The sequence below is a fragment of the Canis aureus genome, chromosome 14, assembly GCF_053574225.1.
Source record: "Canis aureus isolate CA01 chromosome 14, VMU_Caureus_v.1.0, whole genome shotgun sequence".
Classification (NCBI taxonomy): Eukaryota; Metazoa; Chordata; class Mammalia; order Carnivora; family Canidae; genus Canis; species Canis aureus.
This window is the reverse complement of record NC_135624.1, coordinates 9186631-9211353: the sequence shown is the minus strand read 5'-3', so window position 1 is coordinate 9211353 and position 24723 is coordinate 9186631. Positions and strand designations below refer to the sequence as shown.

The 24723-nt window shown below is 34.1% G+C and overlaps 1 long non-coding RNA gene across 16 annotated transcripts in view; it reads right to left on the bottom strand.

Annotated features, from left to right (window-relative positions):
- Nucleotides 1–19614, bottom strand: part of LOC144283151 (uncharacterized) — a 190654-nt gene extending 171040 nt beyond the window's left edge. For 13 of the 16 annotated variants that reach the window (XR_013351507.1, XR_013351512.1, XR_013351521.1 and 10 more), the window contains exon 1: nt 19462–19610. This is a non-coding gene — a long non-coding RNA (uncharacterized LOC144283151). Of the gene's footprint in view, nt 1–19461 lie in introns of all 16 variants that reach the window. The other 3 variants (XR_013351509.1, XR_013351523.1, XR_013351520.1) reach the window with 2 other exon arrangements.
- Nucleotides 19615–24723: the final 5109 nt, after the last annotated feature.

Here is a 24723-nt window from a genome sequence, read left to right as displayed (position 1 = left end):
ATGTGAAATGATTGAACTATTTAATCTCTTATCTACCTTACAGTTCTAACAAATCTTTTAAGATTTTTTTTTATATAATCAGATACCTCTAGATTTGCATTTTTCAAAGTGTGGTCCCTATGGAGGAAGAAGGGTTCAAGTTCAAATAATTTGGGAACCGTTTGGGTTAAGCAAAGTTAAATAGCTATTTTTGCTCTAGGAATTCTCTTGGTCTTTAATATGCTAATGTATACTGGGGCTCCCTGAGAGTGAAAGACAGTGTGGAACAATTTCCAAGAGCATTTGAACATAGCTCCCTTGTTTGTATTACCTGGAAATAGTATACATGGGAAACCACCACATTACTGATATTTAAGCAGAAAAGCTAATATAGACTTTCAGAAACATTAATCTCATAGTGATAAGTAAAATGCTTCAGAAAAGTTATAAAGAGCAATAAAATTAAGAGATTTCAAGAAGCATGAGAAGAAACAAAAGAAACTGACTTGAATCATATATATTTTAATTTGCTTTGAACTCAAAGATCTTGATTAGTCCTTCCTGAAAAAAATAAATAAATAAATAAACACTAAGACCTAATGTGCGAGATTGTTTTGAAAAAATCATGAATAGGGACAGTTAGAGATTCTATATTGATCCCTATAATCTGAAATAATTTTGTTAAGAGGTGTTTAGCTGACATGAATTCAATCTACACTAAAAAATACAGAAACAATTAGACCTACTTTTGACCCTAAGCTCATAGTTTCCATCATAATAGATAAAGATAATACCATCTTTGGTATTTCTAACAAATTAAAATTTGGAAAGTTATCAATGGACAGTGTGATTATTTGTCCATGTCATCAGGTAATCATATTTTATTCAATTGTGCTTTTTTTCTGGTCAGTTCCTAATCAGTAAAAGCTTTTTTTTAAAGCTTTTTAACAGTCTACCCCTACCATCTCCCAGATTTTCTCCAGAGTTTTTGGAGCACCATCTCTCCGATTTTCCACAGTAATGGTCAAAATACTTAGCTACTTACAGTATAAAAGAACAGAGTCAAGGCTTGAGGTAATATAGGTATGATATGTGGGCTCACACCCACTTCCGCTAATGACTAATTGAATACTAGGAATAAGTGCCAGCTCACAACTGATTATCTCTCTCTGGTATTTGAGATGAGTTCGGGATTCCTGATAGAGATAGAAATTTTCAACATTTTCAAAAAAAGGAAGAAGAGAGTCAATCTTCCTTCTAAATTGATTCCTAGTCTAAATGTAGTTTATATCCCGCTCTTTACTAGATCTGCTATATACTACTCACGTTATATAACCAGATATAAAGTAGAACTTAACATTTGGATATTAAACTCACTACTTTGAATGTGTTTTACAAGCCAAGGTGTTCTGTTCATGTGGAGTCCAGTGCCATGCAAAAGATACACAGCAGAGCCAATGCTTTCTTAAATGGTAAGTGCTTTCAAATCCACATGAGCCTTTGGGAAACTATGCAGTCATGCTTCTGTGAATATTTATTGAAAATCTGCTCTTTTCTTAGCTTTGAGAATGGGGAAATATTTAGTAGTATAAAGGCAATATTGTTTTCTGCAAAATTTATTTGGCCTTTTTGCAAACCAGGCACCCAATGGTGGATTCCATGATGCACTGTGGCATCTCACATTCCTTCCAAAAGTACTCCACAATGACAGTTGCTTTCACTGAGCAAAATCATTCCAGGAATATACTAAGTTAGGTCATTCTTCTGTATTATCTTCACCTTCTATGACTTAAAATACAAACATTTTTAAGTGCTTTTATTTGTATTCTATTGCTTGGCAAGTATATTTGTACATCATAGGTAAAAAAAAAATAAACTTTTTGTGAGACTACATGTGGATATGTTATTAGCTCCCACTGGTGCTTGCCTTCTCTAATTCACTAGAGATAATCACTTTTTAAAAAAAAAAAAAAAAAGCTCTTGTTTACAAATTTAAAGAATATTATAGGATATCAGTTTTTAAACTGAATATTAAAACCAAAAGGAAGATCTCTCATATTTTAGGGCTATAACTCATAACAAAGTGTTGTACAACTGTCTTAACTCTGCTAGGATGTCCAAGTATTTTTGTTACACTTAAGAGTAAAATATAGTCAGGATAAATAGAAGAGAAAAAAGAAAAATCCTAGAGACAGGCATTTGTTCTATCAGTTCTTTTTTAAAATCATCATGTTTAAATAAAATATGGCTTTTAGTTTCATTTCTACACTCCCAAAGTTTTATTTTTAGTCCACGCCTCTTACCTTTACAGGTATATATATTCAACAGTTTCTTTGTGCCTCCATTTATATGGCTAATAGACATCTCAGACTTAACACATCATCATCCTTAGAACTTTTTATCCCCTACACTAAACCCACTCCTCCCTTCATCTTCATCTCAATAAGTGAAAGCACCATTTGTCCTATTGCTTATATCAAAGCCTAAGTGCCATCACTGAGACCTCTATTTGGTCCTATTTCTTTTTTTTTTTTTTTTTTTTTAAGATTTTATTTAATCATATGAGAGAGAGAGAGAGAGAGAGAGAGAGAGGCACAGGCAGAGGGATAAGCACTGTGCTTGGGACTCGATCCAGGGTCTCCAGGATCACGCCCCAGGCTGAGGGCGGTGCTAAACTGCTGAGCCACTGGGGTTGCTCTGGTCCTTTCTTAACTCTATACTGCAATTACCTCCCCTCTCATCTCTATCCTACCATCCCAGTCTAAGTCATCACAACTGGCCTAGACCACTCCTGTCGCCTTCTAAATTGCTTCTTCTAGATCCACTCCCCACTTAGTAGCCTGATAGACCTGTCTCCTGGTTACTTACCATCAGTCAAATATCAGGTCAAATGTCATCTCCCATTAGAAAGGATTTTATTGAACACACTATTTAAAGAAGTATCTTCCCTCACCGTACCCCTTTTATGCTCATACAAATGCCCTCTCATATCCTGTTTCATTGTATTTATAACACAAATCACCATATGAAAATATTTGACTATTTGTTTACTTTTTTATTGTGTGCTTCTACTTCCCATTCCCCAATTTGATTTTAAGAAGCAAGAGAGCAAAGACCATGTTTGTGTATTCTCTTCAGATAGACCAGTTCCTGGGATATAGTAGATATTTTAAATTTTTATAATTTAAAAGCGGGAAGGAGTGAAATAAGGGAGGGAGAAAAGAAGGAAGACAGAGAGAGAAGGAAAGGAAACAGAGAGAGAAAGGGAGCATGAAGAGAGGGAGAATGAAGGAAAAGAAGAGACAGAATGGTGAGAGAGGGAAGGGAAAGAAGGGACAACAGGACAGCACAGAAGGGGAAGGGAGGGCAGAGATGGAAGAAGATAATGCAGGGAAAGGGGGAAAATTGCCCTCCAGTAGTCTAATAATAACTGCTTGGTTTCAAATCTGAGGATAAGTAACTTTACTTCTCTAAGGTTGGAATACCTCACTGTATAATGAGAATACAGGTAGATCAAAAGAAACAAGGCATATGAAGTGCTAGTGTAGTGCTCAACATATAATAAATAAGAATAATCATGTTAACTCTTTGCACCTCCTCAGATTCTTCCGACCCTCAGTCATTTGCTCTGACATAGTCATAACCATTCAACGTTGCTTACACACTGTCAATAGCCAACTAGTTCAACCAGACACAAACCCCAAATCCCTGGTTTCTCTCCCCACTTATAGACTTGAATGTAACACCACATTTTAAAGTATAGGATCTGGGTTCTGAGCAGCTAAGGAGTGTGTGTGCTGTTTGGGAGTGGGGTGTTCCAGGGGATGAAATTTGACAGATAAAAAAGAAGAGATAAGAACTACAGACATCTAGACAGATAAAGTCCTTCTTTCTTCCCACTTCCTATTCTGAGGTAGTTTCACCATGAAGTCAGTGCACCTCTCTAGGCATCTTTGTCTCGGGTTTATGATAAAACAGTGGCTAGCAAGGTAACATGTCACCTTACATTGCTTCCCATTCTTAATAACTTCACTTTCCATTTTCTCACCTTCACTACCTTGGAATTATAGCCCTAAATAAAGCATCACCTTCTTTAATTCAGGCTCTGTTTTCCAAGTACTATTTTTTACTACTTTTACTATTATAATAGTCCTACTAATTTACACTCCCCTGCCCAGTCCTCAACAATTGGTCAGGCCATCTTTATTTTTAACTATACTTAAACCAGTTAAAGCCCTATAAAATACCTGACATGGTTGAATATGGTATAGTAGAATCCCAACCATATATTAAAATCAAGAACAAACCAAAAACTTTCTTCTGCTTTAAAATATTTCATTAAAGAGACAAAAAATTCTGTTTTGTTATATTCAACCACCCCTACTAATCCCTCTATTTTTTTAAAATATGTTTTTCAAAGCCTTTTACTAAGTCCCATCTTTAAGACCCAGCCTCTGCCAGAAAGGACACTCCTCCTATCTCTGCCAACTATCTATCTCCCATCATTCAATCAGGCTCTGAGATAGGACCTATTCCAGAAGGACTCCTCTGCCTAATATAAAGACTGATAATAATTAGCTATCCCACCCTAAAATTCGTATGTGAATACAAATTGCATATTTCTCTGCTCTAGCATTGTACATTTTGATTCTAGTAAAATGTGAAATTTTTTTTGTAGTTTCTGTAAGAGTCATGTATACTGAGATACTTCCCTCCCTGATCATCAGTACCTGATCCACCCAGACCATGATAAAATAGAGAAAAAGCAGTCTCCTGAAAAATTCTTCAGATTCTGTGATTAAAATTCAGTGCATAAAAGCTAAGCAATCTTAATTCCTTCATTGTTGACCATTTGGAAGTATCTCTTTTCTATTAGACAGACTCCTGACAGAGTAGAGATTAAATACAGTATAGGCTCTACTACTTATCTACTCCTTCCTGGCAGAAGGCAAATCACTCAACATTGCTCCGTCTCAGTTTCCTTCTTTGCAAATAGAGATGATTGTACATATTTACGCACCTGTTGTGAGCAAGAACCTCATCTTAAATTATAAAGCATTTGACAGTCATTATTAGTGGTAGTAGTAGCATTCTCAGAAATCTCCCAATTTCTTAACCATCACTTAAAATTATAGTGACTTGATATTAATGCAATATTCTAATAAATGTTCTATTCATCATTTGAATTTAGACTGTGCTGTCCTTAAGTTTAACAATTCATATCTTATTTATTTTCAGAGTTTTCAATTGAGTTGATATCATACTTAATGAATTAGTTAGAACTTGAAAGTTTCCCTTATTTTTGGTTGTCTACATCTAAGACCATACTACAGTGGAATACATTCCTGCCTATGAGATGATTATTCTTACCAATTAATGGACTTTGGCAATTCTGTAAGACAACTACATATAAAACATTAGACTGTAAGAATCCATGAAGAAATACATTGTGCCTGTTCATTCCCAAGTAAGCCAAAAATTCTATTCAGAGCCTGACAAATGCATTAATGATTGAACAAATAAAGGAATAAATGAACATTTTTTAAAAAAACTTCCCTTAAGTATAGTGGAAAACAGAATTTGCTTAGATCTGTTATTAATTGGGAACACTCTCTTATTTGCAATTTAGTGTTTTTTAACTCACTCAGCTATCTAAACTCAAAATCCATTTTTGAAACAAACTCTAATGATACCAAAATGTCTGTCAAAAAAAAAAAATGTGATTATCCCACAGACTCCCGGCTGACTGATACTTATCTTAGCAATTTTTTACTCACTGATCATAGCTTTAGACTCTGTGGAAAGGAAAAAGTTGTGAAGCACTCTGAACTGATCCAAAATTAAAACTTTTATTTGGCTTCTATTCAGGAATGCAAAGAATGAGAAACTCTGGCTCCTCTCTGAAGCATTCCCTGAAACAGACACCCCCATCCACTCTGCCCCCCCACCCCCATTCATCACACCTCTGGCTTACTCTTATCACAGCATGTATCATAAAATAACAAATATTTGTTACAAGTTCTGTAAGCAACTGAAGGCCAGGAACCAACAATAAACTCATTTCTTTCTTCCCAGTACCTAGGACATATTCAAAATTTTTTAATTAATTAATTAATTAATTAATTAATTAATTAATTATTTTTGGGGGGGTGAGACATGGAGATATTAACTAGGTCCTCAATAAACACCAAACTAGTGAAATGATCAGGCTTGTGATCTATGATAGTCTTTCCTTGATGAAAGTTCAGTAAGTTTACTGCAGGATGGATCTGAATAGTAACTAGGCATGATGTTGACTGTTGAGCCCTTAAGTTATACCTCCCTCCAATTTAACTATATATAGAGCCTATTAACACTTACAGGACAATCTAAAAGATGAAACCTGTCTGGGATTCAATCTTTGGTCATCATGAGGTCCACTTCCCTCACGAAGCCCTTATAGACTAGCCCATCTTTAAAGATGTTACTCTTAAAAAATAAATAAATAAATAAATAAATAAATAAATAAATAAATAAAAAGATGTTACTCTTTCAATGCTTAGTATGGGTGCTTCTCATATTTTATGAAACAAGAAGGTTATAAATAAATAAATATAAAATAAGCAAATGCATTTGTTGTTTATATCACCCTTCCATATGTTTAATTACAGGCTCTCTTTTGAATTATTTCATTATTTAAATTCTTGAAATACTGTTTTTTAAATTTATGTTTGACTTGATTATTGGAGTCTTGCTAACTATACAGATAACTCTTTGAGGATAAGAACCAGATCTCCTCTATGTTTACTTACCTAATGTCATCTCAAAGCCTTGCATATAGTAGATGTTAAATGGAAGTTTATTTTTTTATTTTTTATTTTTTTATTTTTTAAAAATATTTATTTATTCATAAGAGTTAAATGGAAGTTTATTAAAATAAACATATGCATGGGAAAGCTCTCTCTTTTGGTAATTCACATTGAATAGAAGAAACAGCTGTAATGAAGAGTTTTACATTCTTTTCCAAATTCCATTTTTTTTAAGATTTATTTATTTATTTTATGATAGACAGAGAGAGAGAGAGGCAGAGACACAGGCAGAGGGAGAAGCAGGCTCCATGCCGGGAGCCTGACGCGGGACTCGATCCGGTGACTCCAGGATCGCGCCCTGGGCCAAAGGCAGGAGCCAAACCGCTGAGCCACTCAGGGTTCCCACAAATTCCATTTCTATAGACAATGCAAAGTGAAGAGATACTTAACTCTTGCTCTTATTTTAGCAAGTCAAACCTAAATTATTGTCAAATCTTTGAAGATTCACTTATACAGTACAGTTCAAGTTTTCTCAGTGAGAGGAAATTGGTCAAGATAATAAGACATTAATGGTTACTGTGTGCTTTCTATGGGTGAGTACTTTATATTTATTATTTCTTTTAAATTTCATTACAATCCTACGAGAAAAGTACTACCACTGTTGTCATTTTCACAGCTGAGGATACTTGAGACCAGGAAGTTAAACACTTTGTCTGAGGCCACAAAGTTAGGACTTGGTAAGGTTGACATGCACTCCAGTAGTCATGCTCCAGCACTCTTGTTCTTAAAGACCACACGAAGCTGTATCTCAGCTCTAAGAAAGCGCATCTTCTTAGATTATGCTGATCATGCTCACAATCTAATTTAAGATTCCCAAATCAAATTTATAAAATCATTAATGTACAACACTGAATACCAGTGTTCATTGCTGTCTGGTTGGAGATGTTACTGAAGGTTTACAACTGCCACACTAGCATGTGATATACATTCTGATTTAAGACTCAGAAGTGAATGCAAGCTTGTATAATTTAAGTATTTATAGCCCTTAGTTAGCTGTTAAATTTTGGTAAAGAAACATTTGTAAGCACTTTTAAGTTTAGAAAATCAGAGCAGTGACATGAATTCAAAATCCAAGAGTTTATACAAATCAAACTGAAAAGCACAGAGTCTGTTTTCATGAACAGTCTCCATAGTGATAATTTTGTAAAATACTGGAAAAATATTCAAGGTATTTAGAAAGACTATAAAGATGTTTTATGAAGATGGCACAAAAAATACTTTCTCATGAGCAGACAGGGAGCCCAACTTGGAATTTCAAATTAACTTTTTGTATGATGCATTATTTAATAAATGTTAGCATTAATTTTTAAAGAGTTTAATTTGCATACCATTACTGGGCCAAATGGTTGACGAGGATCACAATTAAAGAAAGATGCACCATTCATTTTACTAAGAAGAAAAAAATCCAACAAAGTCAAATCTTCATCATTAAACTGAATAAAGGCAGCCTATAACTGCCAAAAATGTAGATCTCCCTGACAGATGCAATTTAACGTCTGTGATTATTTAAATCAAATTCCTTTATGTATGACCCTAAGCAAAAGCTCAATATCTTCTCAAGGAATAAGTATTTTTTTTAATACCATGGACTTCAAGGGGTGGGGAAGACATTAGAAAAGAAAAGCAAAAAAAAAAAAAAAAAAAAAAAAAGAAAAGAAAAGCAAATTGGGGAATTGGGTTTGGGAATATAAATATAATTCAAAAGAATATGTCATCACTTAATGTTGTAACATGGACACAAAGCACTCATGCAAAATGGAAGACACTTCAGTAGCATGTTAACTAGCATTTTGTTCCAACATGGTTCAAGCCACGTTTAGCCCCAAAGTTACACAGAAAAGACCTAGCACCTACTGTCATAGAGTTTATCATCTAAACCAAATTTATTTTCACATGTGCCCCTCTCACAATCTTCTAAAGAAAAACATACTCTTTACTGAATTAGTATGTGCTAAACAAAGGATTGGTGTGTCTGAGTGACAGACACACAATATATATGATCAAGTTAGTGCATGACCTGCTTGTAATAAACTACCAACAAGTGTACCTGGAGTGCTGGGGCAGGGTCTAGAAACCAACCAACCATGCAAGGTGTTCATCCTTTACAAGGATTATAATTCACAGCCTGGTTCTGAATGTGGATTGGGAACTAAGTACATTTGTCTGCTGTAGTGTATGCTTCTTTATATCATGAGTTTTGGGTAGCTGCTTGACTTGAAAAAACTTAGGACAGATTGTCTCATTCCTAGCTGTGTCCGTCAGAACACAGACCAGATGCCTTGTATCAGCTCCATTCAGCCTTCACAAATTCCAATGAGGGCCAAAGCTGTGTAATCGAACCTCAAGCTCACCCCACAGTTGGGCAATAAGACCAATGACCCCATATTTGGCCAGAAATCCCAATACCTTTGGGGAGGACAGGCTTGGGGGTTCTTTCTGTTTCAAATAACTTTAAATTGTGATCAAAGTAATTCATAGTCACTACAGAGAAACTGGAAAATAAATGCTTGAAAAAAAACATGATGATTACCAAGAGACAACCACTAAAACATTCTGGTGTTAAGACTCTTCATATTTTTTCTATATAAACATATGCAGTAGAAGCCCTCCTACCTGACAGCCACCAGTCTTTGGTTAATCAGATAAGGTTTTTTAAGGTGAAGAATCCTTAAAAATTATACACCTACAATCTATGTTTAACTTAATTAATATGCAATCATTTCTTCACTAATCCTCTGATATAGTACCAAATTTTTTTCTGACTACAGCTCTTTTGATGGGAGCACCATATTTTTATAACAAAAATCATATTCCTAGTGAACTGCAAATTATTCTACATTAGTTTTCCTGAAACAGGAACAATAATATAAAGATATATAAAAAATATTAGTACAGAAGTTTACATTTTAATCCTTTCCCCAATATTTCACAGTTTTCTAGTCCACTCATAATTTAATAAGCAAGTTCTCTTATTTATTTGAGTGACCAAATTTATTGAATTTTCCCAAAGAATTCTCTGCAGTTTATATAAATCATTATTCTTTTTCAGCACTCATAGTTTATTAGACATTTTATCCATAATTAGACTTTTTAAGTATAATACCAAGTAAAATTATATTAATAAACAAAAACCTATCTCTGTTTACATATGTAAGTCAATAGGTAAAACAAAAATGTTGGCATTCTAGGGAGGGGGCAGCTCTCTATATAAGTATTGAGATCAGTAAAGATTTTTTACAAAAGGAGGAAGAAATGCCAGATGCTCCTGTATAGTAGAGGTCAGGTAAAGAGCTTCTATGAACATAATTTTACAAATTAGGACTTTATGCTCTTTCATATATTAATAACAATATATTCCTTTTAATCATCTACATGCATTATAAGCATTTTCCAGATTACTAAAATATAAAATGTAATTTTTTTACATGACAGCATAGAATCTATTACCATACACTACAAAATATTTAATTAATGCCCTATTGTTGGGTATTTAGGTGACTAATACGTTTTTATTGCCATATAATGCTACCATCTTAATGTGTATTTCCATTTCCTTAGACTATATTACTCAATATTTAGTAAGTCAATGAAACAAATATTTTAAAAGAATTTGATACCTATTTCCAAAATGATTATCAGAAACATTTTTATTATCTACCATCAGTAGTAAATGAGATTGCAGGTTTTCAGCACCTTACTCAATATTTGGTAATAATCCATTGCTTGCCTTTTTCAATTTAGTATTGAAAAGAGTACAACTCTAAATTTACATTTTTATTAAAATGAAAGTTTTTTCATTTTATTATTAGACACACGTTATAAATATTTATTTTCAGGTGTTGACTTTTGGTTGACTTTTAGTTTTCTATATTGTGGATTTTTTATATCAGTGATATTTTTAATATATAGATTTTACTTTTATATCAAGAAGTTTTAGATTTCTTAGAAAGTCAAATGACTACCCATTAATCTTTTCCTATTTCCGCTGAAAATCTTTATTCACCTATCTCAAAATCAAATAAATATGCCCCACATTTTCCAACAATTTTATACTCTTATCTTTTATATTAATTCTGTACAGTATTTGAATATATTTTGCCTTATGTTATGGGGCAGAGAAAAGTCTGATTTTTCTAAATTAATAAATTAATTTGGGACAAGTTGACATGTTTACTATATATTAAGTCCCTTTTGAAGAAAAAGACATTTCTCTCCTTAGCCAAGTATATCTGGCATAATTATGTATAAGTATCAGGCCCCAAAATAAATTTCAGTTAAAAAATTTTTAATTGCTAAAATATTTAAATTCATGTAATTTTTCTTACAAATTAGGACTTTTTTTCTATAAAAAAAGAACTGTGGGGTGAGCTTGAGGTTCAGATTTTTCTATATCTGAACTATGACTCTATTTCAAGCCCCTCTTTCTCAGCTGGACATTCTGTAATTTTAGGGTTTCTTAATATGCACACTCTTTCTCGCTTACAACAAAGGACTTGAGAGATCCTTGGTTAACTCTGCCATGAGTACAAAAACCAAAAATTGACAACTTTGATTTATGTTCTGTTTTGGCATTAATTATCTGAAATAATGAGCATGAAATATCTTGCTCCTTCCTGGACTGGAGTTGGGGAGAAGAAGAATCATCAAATAATAGGAACTACCAGGAATATAAAACATTATTAATATTCACTATTGTAAAGTCACCAATTATTCCATAAGTGAATCTATGATCTATGACAATCAAAATCACACCAGATATTTGGTAGAAATTGGCAAGTTTTTTCTAAAATTGATATTGAAATGCAGAAGTCCAAGTTTAACCAAGACAGTTTTGAAGAAAGTAATGTGGGAAGACTTACTCAACTAGATATCAAGACTTCATAAAGCAAGTATTTAAAATCATATAGTATTGGCTAAGAATAGACACTTAAACTTGCAAAAAAGAATAGAGGGTATGACAGCAGACCCCTTAATATATGTGGACATTTGACTTATTATTAAAGGTAGACTAAAGATCAGTTGGGAAAAGGGTCTTTTTATAGATGGTCTAGGTCAGTTAGATACCTATGAGCAAAAAAGAATTAAGCTTTTTTTTTTTTTTTTTTTTTTTATTGAGACACAGAGAGAGAAAGAGAGGCAGAGACACAGGCAGAGGGAGAAGCAGGCTCCATGCAGGGAACCCGACGTGGGACTCCATCCCAGATCTCCAGAATCACAACCCAGGCTGCAGGCGGCGCTAAACCGCTGCGCCACCAGGGCTGCCCTTTCTTTCTTTTTTTTTTTAAGATTTTTTTTTTTTTTTTTTTTTTTGCAAAAAGAATTAAACTTGACTTCTACTCCTGTTATATACAAAATTCAATTTTAGAAGATCTAAATAGGGATCCCTGGGTGGCGCAGCGGTTTGGCGCCTGCCTTTGGCCTAGGGCACGATCCTGGAGACCCAGGATCGATTCCCACGTCGGGCTCCGGGTGCATGGAGCCTGCTTCTCTCTCTGCCTGTGTCTCTGCCTCTCTTTCTCTCTCTGTGACTATCATAAATAAATAAAAATTTTAAAAAATATATTTAAAAAAAAAGAAGATCTAAATGGAAGATCTTCTAAACAAAGTTTACAATATAATGCAAGAGAAATGACAAAGAAAGGTGTTCTATACAGGACACCATATAAACATTAAATATAAAGAGAAATATTAACAATTTGACTACATCAGGACAGAGATTTTTGCAATATATATAACAAAGGGATAATATGCAGACTGTATAAAGGATTCCTGCAACTAAGAAAAAGTAAAACTTAAGAAAAAAATTGGCAAGAGATTTTATTTATTTATTCATGAGAGACACAGAGAGAGAGGCAGAGACACAGGCAGAGGGAAAAGCAGGCTCCAGACAGGGAGCCGGATGCAGGACTCGATCCCGGGACTCCAGGATCATGCCCCTGGCCAAAGCAGGTGCTAAACCGCTGAGCCACCCAGGGATCCCTAGGCAAGAGATTTAAACAGAAATTTCATAAAAGACAGTAGGCAGAGAACCAAGAAATGTATTTAAAGACGCTCCACCTCACTAGATATCACGGAAGTGCAATTTCAAACTGAAGCGGATACCACTGTACACCATAACAGAATGGCTAAACTGTCCAGCATGGAGGCCAATGTGGGGCTTAAACTCATGACTTTGAGATCAAGACCTGAGCTGAGATTGAGAGTTGGATGCTTGGGATGCCTCGTGACTCAGCCAGGTAAGCATCTGCCTTCTGGTCAGGTCATGATCCGGGGGTCTTGGGATGGAGCCCCACATCAGGCTCCCTGTTCAGCGGGGAGTTTGTTTCTCCCTCTCCCTCTGTATGCTCTTTTCTTTTTCTCTCAAAAAAAAAAAAAAAAAAGAAATCTTAAAAAAAAAGAGTTGGATGTTCAACTGACTGAGCCACCCAGGTGCCCCCAGAAGGGCTAAAATTTTAAAAATTGAAAATACTAAATCGGCAAGATTAAGGAACGACAGAAACTGATACCTTGGTGATGACTGTGTAAATTGATACAATTGCTCTAGAAAGCTTTGGTATTTTTCTACAAACGTAGTGTATCACACACCTAATAATTTCACTCTAACGCAAGAGTGTCTGCAGATGCATCAAAAAGACACTTATGAGAATATCCAGAGCATTATCTGCAATAGCCAAAAACTGGCAAAAGACCAAATGTCGATAAACAGAAGAATGAATAATTATTTTGTGATATATTCATATAATGAAATACTCTACAGAAATGATAATAAATGAATTAAAGCTACACACAACAAATAGATGAATCTCACAAACATTATGTTGAGCAAAAGGAACTAAAAGCAAAGGAATATGTACCATATGATTACCTTTACATAAAGTTCAAGAACAGGCAAAATTATTCCATCAGTCAGAAGAACGGATATCTTTGGACAGGAAGGAAGGAATAGAGCATAATAACGTCTCAAGGGAGCTTCAGAATGCTGGTAATTTTTCAAATTTCTTAACGTGGGTAGTGGTTAAGTAGGCTTTTTCATTTTGTGATGACTGACAAATCATGCACAATTATGACCTGTTGCTTATTTGTATATTTAAATAAATTAAGTTTAAAGAGACATTATGTTTATTACATCAAAGTCTGATTCTACTACCTTCAGCTTTCTTTTCTGTTTGAGTATGTACAAATTTTATCAATATAAGTAAATATGTGTAAATATGCATATGTTGATCGATAGATATATAAACATATTATTATATGTATATGTGAATTTAATTTGTTCTGTATATGGCAACATATTGTCTCCCCTCGTTTTTATCTTTACATATTTCCTATTGTATTATAGATGCATTTAGTAATGCTACTGCATAACTTCCTTGAAGACTTTACTTAATTCATAAACACTTCTCGTTACCTTTACTTCCTCTAAACCAGTTCTTTCTGTCTTCTCTACTGTATCATTGTTACATATTGTTCCATAAATGCTGTAATTGTAAATTTAGCAATGATCCTAAACAGATGATTTCTGAATTTTTCTTCACAGTCCTGAGGAAAATTATTTTCTCAAATTATTTTTCCTCTGCACCTAGAGTGCTATGAATAATTATGAGTTTCAAAATATATTTATAGGCTACTTTTCATACTTGTCACTCATTATTGAACACATGTGGTCTAGCCAGTAGTACCAATATTACTTGCCTTTGTACACTCCCTGACAGACATTACAATCCTTCTTAGATCTTAACCTAGAACCAAGTATTAGTTATACCTTATTATACTTAGGGGATATTCAGTTTTGAGGAAAAAATTCTTGGCACCGCTGCCCAGCTTTTATGAAGAACAGCAGAATTTAATCCTGGATAAGATTATCTACTAGTCTTTTTTCTCTTGCTAGAAAGGTGAATGAAAAATTACAATCCACAAAGCACAAAAATTGCATAGGCCCTGTAGTCTTTTTCTTATTCCTGACTAGCTCTTCAATGCTAATCTCAGAAATACAAAATTGAGTCTTTGTTTCTGTTCCCAGCCAAGACGCCCTCTTGTGTCTTGGTGAATGGATGAGGTAAAAATAAATTTTATTTATTTGGGGGTGAGGGGTGAGATAGGGGAGAAGATAAGGATTTGAAATAGCCCTTCTCTGCTTACAAAACCCTCTAAGAGAAGGACCATGCTCTTTTTCCTCCTGTCAAAACTTCATGAATCTGCATTTTGTGTAGAAAGGTAGTAGAGGGAAGGGGAATATGGTACTCTTACTATCTGCCTACTTGCTGGGCTCTTTGGTAAAGCAGATTTTCTTCCCAGGTCCAACAAATCATTAATCATTATTCGTATTTTCCATTGTTCATAAAACTTTGCACCTTATTTTTCGTGACTATTCAATGGAAAGGCATGATAGAATAAATCAAGCATTTATATCCATCATATTTCAGAAGCATCTTTTAAGAGGCTTTTTCTATGTCAACTTAACTTACCTCAACAAGGAAAGTTCTTTCTCCCCACATGTTCCTATCTCATTTGAGTCCAGCCATAGGGGTAAAAAAGAGACAGGAATAATGGCAGGGGGCATTAGCAGTAGCAGAAAGGAGGGTATTGGCAGGAGCTGCTATCTGACATATACAGAGGAAGTGAGTCAGTGGCTGCAGCCACCACTACTCTCCAGGGTGTGTAACTTTTCCTCTCTAAACTTCATCCAGTAACTTCATGTGTCTATTTCACCTCCAAGGTTTAGTCTCAGGAAGGTCCCAACACAGTTACACTATGGTGTGAAAGAATGAAATTTATAACAATTCTTCCATTCCCCTCTCTCCCTAAGTCTTTATTCTCTTTTACCTCTAACACAAATATTTAAGAAATAATTTTTATATTATATGTCCTCCGTTGCCTCCATTATAATCCACTTTATTCCTGAGTAAAAGATGCAGGTAATAATCATGATTTTTTTACCTATAAGAAAAAATTTAGAGTGATAATAAACTCAGAAATATAATCCTTTGAATTCCATTCTTAAAAATTAAAAGATATTAGGCCAAATGCCTAATTATTTAAATTCAAGAGGCAATATCTTAGCTACTGATGGGCTCAACTTGCCAAGGGCAGATGAATAGATGGCCAAAAGAAGCAAGTAAACATCAGAAATTCTGAATTCAACAATTTTACCCTTTTTAAAGGATGCAGCTCCTCAAAAGTAAATGTATTTTCCGTAGGATCACTGTCTCTCAACAGAAATATTAGTACGAGGAAATTAGAGGTACCTATGGAGTACTAGGCTTTCTCCTGAAGTTCTCAGAGAAAAATCACATTCATTACTTCTAAGGAAAAGGAACCCAGTTACAAACAACCAACTTGAAAATAAAAGCTTTACATTATCTTTTTCCTATTTGCCCATGGGAAGCTGTCTGACCAGCTTGAGCTTAAAATTTTCTCTGGTGAATTAATGTCAGAAACCAGTTAATTTTTGAGGCAGCCACCATACAAATAAAGGATTGCTGTTTTCTGCGTGTGACTTGATTTTAGAGTTGATGGTATACTGGCAGAGAACCAATGCTTTAAACTATGAAGGTAAAACAACTATCCAATTTTACTTACCTCTATAAACAATTCATTTCTCTACTTTATGGTCTAAGTTCTTGAGTTCCTATTATGATAATTCGATAGTTTTAGTCAATTAAAGAATTGCAACACACTTTACATGCAGGCATGAAGATGTTTTTAATTAGAACTAGTTACTGAATAAACTTTTTAGGTGTCTCTAATATCACACTAACAAGATATATGACAAATGCAAAATTGATTAAATTTTGCCTTACTAAAGAAGTCGGCACAATTACCAAAATTGCAGTCTGGTCATTTTTTCTTAAATATACTTGAACATTCATAACAAAGAGGAAAGTTCACACATTTCTGAACTGGCGGGGATTCATTTCAATAAAGTAAGGAGAGAGATGTAAGCAATCACCAGTGATAACAAAGGAATTCTTCAATATTTGGCTTACAATTTTTAAAATTACTGGAGAATATTTCAAATATGCACATTAACTTTTAAAGTAAATTAATGAATTCTAAGGAGAAAGAAGAGAGAAAGGGAATCAAATTCTTATTTTGGCACCAAGAATCTGTGACTTTGAAGATTATTTTAACAGATCTGGTCTTAAATGTTTTTATCTGTATAACTATATGATCTCTGAGGTCTCTTTCAGATTTACTATGATATGATTATAACAGAAATTACATGTTTGAAATGAATGAAAAAAATAACTTAATGGATATATAGTGATTTCTGTAACACAGGAAAGATGGTCAATATTTATGGGAATATGTAATTTTATGAAATATATTAATTTCTGAAAAATTACCTATAGTCTTAGAAGACTGAACAATAATAATTATAGAATAAATAGAATAATGGTAGCAGTATGATTGATTGCCATCTATGTGTCAGGTATTTTACTAATCACTTCACGGAGGAGAGCTTCTTTAGTCTTCCTAATAGCAGTATAAGGTAAGTACATTCATATGTCTATTACAGAGATGCATAAAATAAGGCTTGGAGAGGTTAGTTTCCTAAAATCATCTAGAGAGAAAGTAGCACAGATAGATTTCTAATATATTTTTCTGACCCAAAACCCTCTTAATACTGATGCCAGTAGCCTCTTTGCAGAGAAAATATTAGTATTTCATATCTTATTTATTAATTAGCTTTCATCACAAAAAGTAGATATTTATATTCTGACAGTTATTTTTAAAAAATATTACAAATTTAATATTACATTTTGTTATTAAAACTTTTCAAAGAAAGGATAAAATAATGTTTAAGTACATAAGGATGTTCAATAAAATAAAAGATGCTGATTTTAAGGTAGTACAACATAGGATAATGTTGAGTTAAAAAAGTTTATGTCAAAATATTATCAGAAGATAATGTAGCTGAACCTACATATTAATTTTTATCAAACCTCAGTATGACCTCAAGTGTTTGATTTCCAACTGAACCACTTAGCATCTGTACAATTCTGAACAAGTAATTTATCCTCTCATGCCTAAACTTTCTCATCTACAAGAAAAAAAATTTTTAATGTATTTTTAAAAATTCTTTTGAAAATTTAGTGGTATAATATATATGAAATCTTGCTGAAAAAGTTAAAGCATTAACAACATTATTGATTGAGAGAATACCACGCAAGACTTTGCCTTTCTGACGCTATTTCTTCATAGAGGTCTCTGATTCAAAATACGTAGGTTAAACATTGAAAAATGTTGATAAAACTAGAATTAATCTGAAAACCAGTATCCTACTAAACTGTTGCTGGAGAATTAATGGATATAAACTTTTGACAATGTCTTTTGAAATGTGAATTGTGCCTATCGTTTGATCCACCATTTTCACTATGGGATTACATCCTCAAGGAATTTTTGCAAAACTCTCAGGGGAATGAAAGTTTTTTATAACAACAAAATAACAACAACAAACCCCATAAATGTCCCATTAAAAATTACAATGTGTCCATATAATGAAAAATTATAGAAAATATATAGGAAAAGGAAGATCTTATAAACACTGAAATATAAAATCCAAGATGTACTGCTAAATTTTAAAAAAGGAAGTTATGAGCTTGTATGTATATCACAATACAAGTTTGGAAAGAACAATTTATTTAGGTTTGCGTATGCATTGAAAATGCATTAGAAGGCTATACAGCAAGATGTTAGCAGCGTGCCTGTGTGGACTGAGCTGGGTGATGCTGGGCAGGGCAGAGCTGGGAGGACTCATACAATCTTATGTGTCCTGGTTTTGCTTAACTTTTTCATTACAGATGTGTATTTTTTTAGGAATTAAGTATTTTAAGTAGGTTGCTACTATTGAAGAAAATGTAAAATGGTAGAGAAATTAATACATTGGTCAAGTATGAGCCAAAGAAGAGAAAGCAGTATTTTGTTTATACAAGGAAGCAGCACATATTTTCTAGAACATGCTCGGGGGTAAATATTAGAAATGAGTATTTATAAAATAAATATTTAGACCAGTATGTGTAGTGAATCTTTGAGATGTGTCCATTTCAAGTTACAGAATTTACAGCACCACAAGTTTTTCTGTAGTATTTTTGAGACCTGAAGGCCAGCTATGGCGGAACAATGACTTAATGAAGAAAATGCCGTGTATAATTGAGAATACAGAAAAATCCGGATGAAAAAGAGATTTGCCTTTAGGTGACAGACCAGGAGCTCGGGGATTTAAGGCATCATGTCATAACTGGATTCCAAACAGAACTTCTCTCATCACTGACTTTTTCCTCAACCAATACAAACGTGCCCGCGTCAATCATTCATGGGGCAATTCTACCTCAACGCAACTTCGTTCCTTCCCCACAGAGCCTCTCTTCCTTGTCGGTACAGTAATCCCCACTCATTGACCGGGGGCTCATTCCAAGACCCCCAGTAGATGCCCGAAAGCACAGACAGAACTGAGCCCTGTGTATCCTATGCTTTCTCTTACATGTACATACCTGTGACACAGTTTAATTCATGAATTAAGTAAAGGATTGATAACCAATAATGAAACAGAACAATTATAACGATATACTGGGGAGAAAGTCACTTGGAAGTGGCCCCTCTTCTCTCAAAATAGCTTACTGTACGTACTCACCTTACTTCTTGGGACCGTGGGAGGTAATAAAACGCCTGGGTGAGGGGAGTAGGCGGCCGTGCTAACGCACCGTAGGCTCCAGCTGACCTCTGACCTCACGTCAGAAGATCACCTGCGTCAGGACTGCGTGATGACCTCAGCAACTGAAAACTACGGAAAGCAAAACTACGGAGCGGCGGGGGGGGGGGGGGGTGATGACCGCAATCTCGAGTCTCGGTGTTTGCTGGGCTGGCGCCCCGGCGAAACTGCTTGGGGGCCCGTCGGAATTCTCCGAGGCGTGTCTGATAAATAGTAACTGTGGTTGTGCGGTGGCCTCAGCTCCGGGAAGGTTTCAGGGCCCCATTTCTCCATCTCTTTCGCAGCCTCGGCTCAGCTCTTGTTTGCCTGGTTATTACTTTATCCGATCTTACACCCGCAGACGTGCTGGCCCCCGCCTGCCCGGTGCAGTCTGCGATCACTCGCTGCCGCCTCACCCCTTCCTGTAACCCGTCAGCTGTCTGCAGTGTGACTTTTGCTCACCTCACAGCCATCTCTTACGTAAACTCTTGGAACAGCCTCTCAAACCTCATCCTAAGTGTCACTTTTATTGGAATCCATTCTCCACAGTGCTGTCAAGTATTTATTTTATAGATGTGATCATATCACTTCCATGCTCAAAACCCGTTAGCTCCCCACTGCCTAAAGTACAGTTGTTGAGGATATCAAAACAATAATTACACACTGAAAGAGAGCATTTTGTAAGAAAAGCATTATGTATTACGTATTAAAACATATAAAAAATCCTTTTCTTAGTCATACTTTGTAAATGTATTATAAAATTAAAAACAATGAATGCAAATGAGCTTAAGAATTAAAAACCAGAAAAAAGAAAAAGAGCAACAAAATAAACTAAAACATAAGAAATTACAGGAAATGGCACATAAATCCAGTAGCTACTTCTTTGGAAAAAGAAAAAAAAGCAATGAAGTAGTCGCACTCTGGTAAGCTTAATGTAATATAAAAAAGAAAACACAAACAATAGAACAAACCATGCAGAGCAATTTAAAATCATAACAGAATAACAAGTTTAAATCTATTTAACTATTTTTCGAAAGCAGAAGATTTTGGTTAAAAAAGCGTTCCTAATAATTTCTTAAGGAAATAGAAATTAACAAAACTAGCTCAATAATCCTGGGAGAACTGAGGAAGTACCCGCAAAAGGTACATGACCCAGGTAGTTTCAAAAGACTGCTATATTAAAATACCCAAGAATTTATGCAACCTTATTAAATGTTTCAAAGCATATGATAATAAGGAAAACTTTCCAATTCATTTTATAAACTAACTCTAACCCCAAACAGAATTTAATAAAGATAGAGCAAAAAAGAAAATAAGGAATTAATCTCTTTTGAAATAGAGGCAAAAACCCCACATTTAATATGTAAAAAACAAGCATATTTTAGACTACTAATGCATACATGATTCAATATTAGAAAATCTTTTAATAGAATTCAAACTATCCAAAAACAAATTTAAAAATCCATATGATCATATAGATAGATGCCAGCAGATGTTCCATAGCAAAAACTCTAAGCAAAATAGGAATATAAGATACTTACTAAACATGGTAAGGATGTTTTATTCCAAAACGACAGTCCATCATCATATCTAATAGTGAAAAACAGATATACCAGCCATGAAATTGGGAAAAGGCCTAAAATCATTCTATTACTAATACACTGTTGCCTACTGTAATTATAGAAATGGTAGTCGATGAGGCCGGAAAACAAAATATATAAATTAAAAGGTATAAATTTGGATCTATATTGAGATGGTTTACATACATAAAATAAAATTTGCCAATTTTAAGTGTATAATTTAATGAGGCTTGACAAACATACACAGTTTTGTCACTATGACCAGTCACAATATAGGCCGTCAACACAAACTGTTCCCTTGTGGCCTTCTGTTTTTGTTTTGTTTTTTTTTAAAGACTTTATTTATTTATTCATGAGAGACACAGGCAGATGGAGAAGCTGGCTCTCTGCAGGAGGCCTGATGTGGGACTTGATCCCTGGACTCCAGGATCACACCCTGGGCTGAAGGCAGGCACCAAACCGCTGAGCCACCCAGGCATCCCCCCTTGTGGCCTTTTGAAATCAATCACTTCATCCTATCCCTTACTCTGGCAACCTCTGATCCACATTCTGTCATTATAATTTTGCTTTTCCTATAATTTCACATAAAAAGAATCTTATGGATAAAGTATTTTGTACTTGGATTCCTTCATTTAGCAATGCTTTGGGGATTTATTCATGTTGTTGAATTTTTTAGTAGTTAGTTCCTTTTTATTACTGTTCACTATATGTATACACCACAGTTTATTTATTCCTTGTTAGTGGACATTGGGATTGTTTCCAATTTGGGACTACTCTGATAAATCTTCTATATTTTATTGTAAATCGTTGTGTGAATATATGTTTTCATTTCTCTTAAGTAAATAATAAGAGCAGAATTGTGGACTATGTGAAATTTGTATCTTTAATTTAATAACAAACTGCCAAACTATTTCCTATAATGGCTATAACATTTTGCTCTTTCAGATGCTCCATATCCTTGACAACATTTAGTAATGTTTTGTTTCCTTGTTTTTGTTTTTGTTTTTGTTTTTTTAATTTCAGCAATTTAAGAGGCTCTGTAGAGGTGTCACCTCATAGTTCTAATATGCATTTCCTTAATGAATAGTGATGTCAAGCATCTTTTCATGAGTGTATTTGACATTTATACATCTTGTATATTAAAGTCGTGGTTTCAAATCTTTTTTCCATTTTTTATTTAAATTGAAAGAGTTCTTAATATATTGTTTATGAGCCCTTTATCAATTATATGTTTTGAAAGGTTTCTTCTATGATTTACCTTTTTATTTTCCTAACCGTATTTTTTGAAGGACAAAAGTTTTAATTTTAAAATTTAATTAACCATTTTTCTTCCTTTTTTGGTTTGTGCTTAGTCAGTTAGGTGTAAGAAATGTTTGCCTAACTCAAGTCACAAAGGGTTTTTTTCTCCCTGTTTTCATCTAGAAGTTTCATAATTTTATATGTTACATTTAGGTTTGTGATTCATTCTGAGTTAATTTTTGTGTATAGTGTGAGATAAGAGTTTTGCATGCAAATATTCTATTGCTCCAGCATAATGTGTTGAAAAGATGATCCTTTCCCCATTGAAATACCTAGGCACCTTTGTCAAAGATAAATTAACCATATATTTGTTGGTCTTTTTTTTTTTAGAGTAACTATTCTGTTCCATTTATCTGTTGCTTCTGTGACACTGTAGTTTCACACTAAGTTTTGAAATCATGTCCTGTGAATCCATCTTGGTTCATATTTTCAAATTTGTTTTGGCTATTCCAGGTACTTTGCATTTCCATAAAAAGTTTAAAATCAGTTTTTCAATTTCTAAAGCAAAAAAACTATTAGGATTTTGAATATGATTATATTATACCTGTTGATCAACCTGGGGAAGATTGACATCTATAGATTTGAACCATAAACAGAGATGTATCTCCTCATTCATATGTCCATTTTAATTTTTTTCAGCAGTGGTTTGTAGTTTTCAGTGTACAGGTCTTGTACATATTTTGTTAATTTGATCTCGGTGTTTCTAATTATTCATTGCTAATTTAGAGATACACAATTGATGTTTAAGGTTAATACCTTATAGCTTGAAACTGCTGAACTCATTTATTAATTCTAGTAGATTTGTTTTAGAACTTTTAGGATCAAGACACCTGGGTGGCTCACAAGTTGAGAGTCTGCCTTCAGCTCAGGGTGTGATCCCAGGGTCCTGGAATCAAGTCTCACGTCAGACTCCCTGCGAGGTTCCTACCTCTCCTTCTACCTATGTCTCTGTGTCTCTCATTGACTTGAGATCTTTCTTCCTTTTTTTTTTTAGATTTTATTTATTTATTCATGAGAGAGAGAGAGAGAGAGAGAGGCAGAGACACAGGCAGAGGTTGAAGCAGGCTCCATGTAGAGAACCCGACGTGAGACTTGATCCTGGGTCTCCAGGATCACGCCCTGGGCTGAAGGCGGCTGCTAAACCGCTGAGCCACCCAGGGTGCCCTTTCTTCCTTTTTAATATAAAAAAAATAATGCTATAAATTTTTCTACAACCACTGCTTCGTCCCCAAACTTTGGTATGTTATGTTTTTATTTTAATTCAGTTGAAAGTATTTTCTAATGATTCTTTTGAATACTTTGGTGATCTATAGTTTATGTAGAAGTAAGGTGTTCAATTTCCAATTATGTGAGGATAATTCAGATATCATTCTGTTATCAATTTCTTAATTCTGCTGTGTTCAAATAACATACTTGTGTGATTTCAATCCTTTTAATTACTAAGATTCATTTTATGTCCCAGAATATGGTCCATCTTTACTGAATGTTCTGTGAACATTAAAGAAATGTATATCCTGTTGTTATTGGGTGGAACATTCTCTAACTATTAATTAGGTAAAATTAGTTGAGAATCTTCTTCGTATCTTCCATATACTTACTCATATTCCAGATTCATGTTCCATCGATTATTGACAAAAGACTGTTAAAATCTCCAATAACATCTCTGGATTTTTTTCAGTTCAGTTTTGTGTGCTTAATGATTTTACTCCTTTATTATTATTAAAAGTCCCTCTTTATTCCAAGTAATATTCCTTGTTCTAAGATCTACTTCATCTAATATAAATATCGCTTTTTGGGAAGCCTGGATGGCTCAGCAGTTGAGCATCCACCTTCGGCTCAGGTCATGATCCCAGGCCTGGGGATCCAGTCCGGCATTGGGCTCCCTGCGGGGAGTCTGCTTCTTCTGCCTATGTCTCTGCCTCTCTTTATCTCTGTCTCTTATGAATAAATAAATAAAATCTTTAAAAAAAGATAGTTTTCCAGCTTTCCATTGCTTAGTATCTGCATAGTATATTTTTCCTCATTCTTTTACCACTAATCTATTTATATATAAATTTAATTTTGAAATACTTTTTTTCCATTCCAATTTTAAATCCATTAAGATTTTCAGAGACTGTACATAAAATTTATAGATTTAGTGAGAAAGTTCAGCTCCATGATATTGACCCTTCTCATCTAAAATAAATAATTCTCCATTTATGCAAAACTTTTTTTTATAATTCTCATGAAAACTTTAGATCTTTTATAAATATATTTTTCACGTCTATTGCCTAGTTTATTCTTGTGTTTGTTTAATATATAGTGCTATTATGAATGATTTCATATA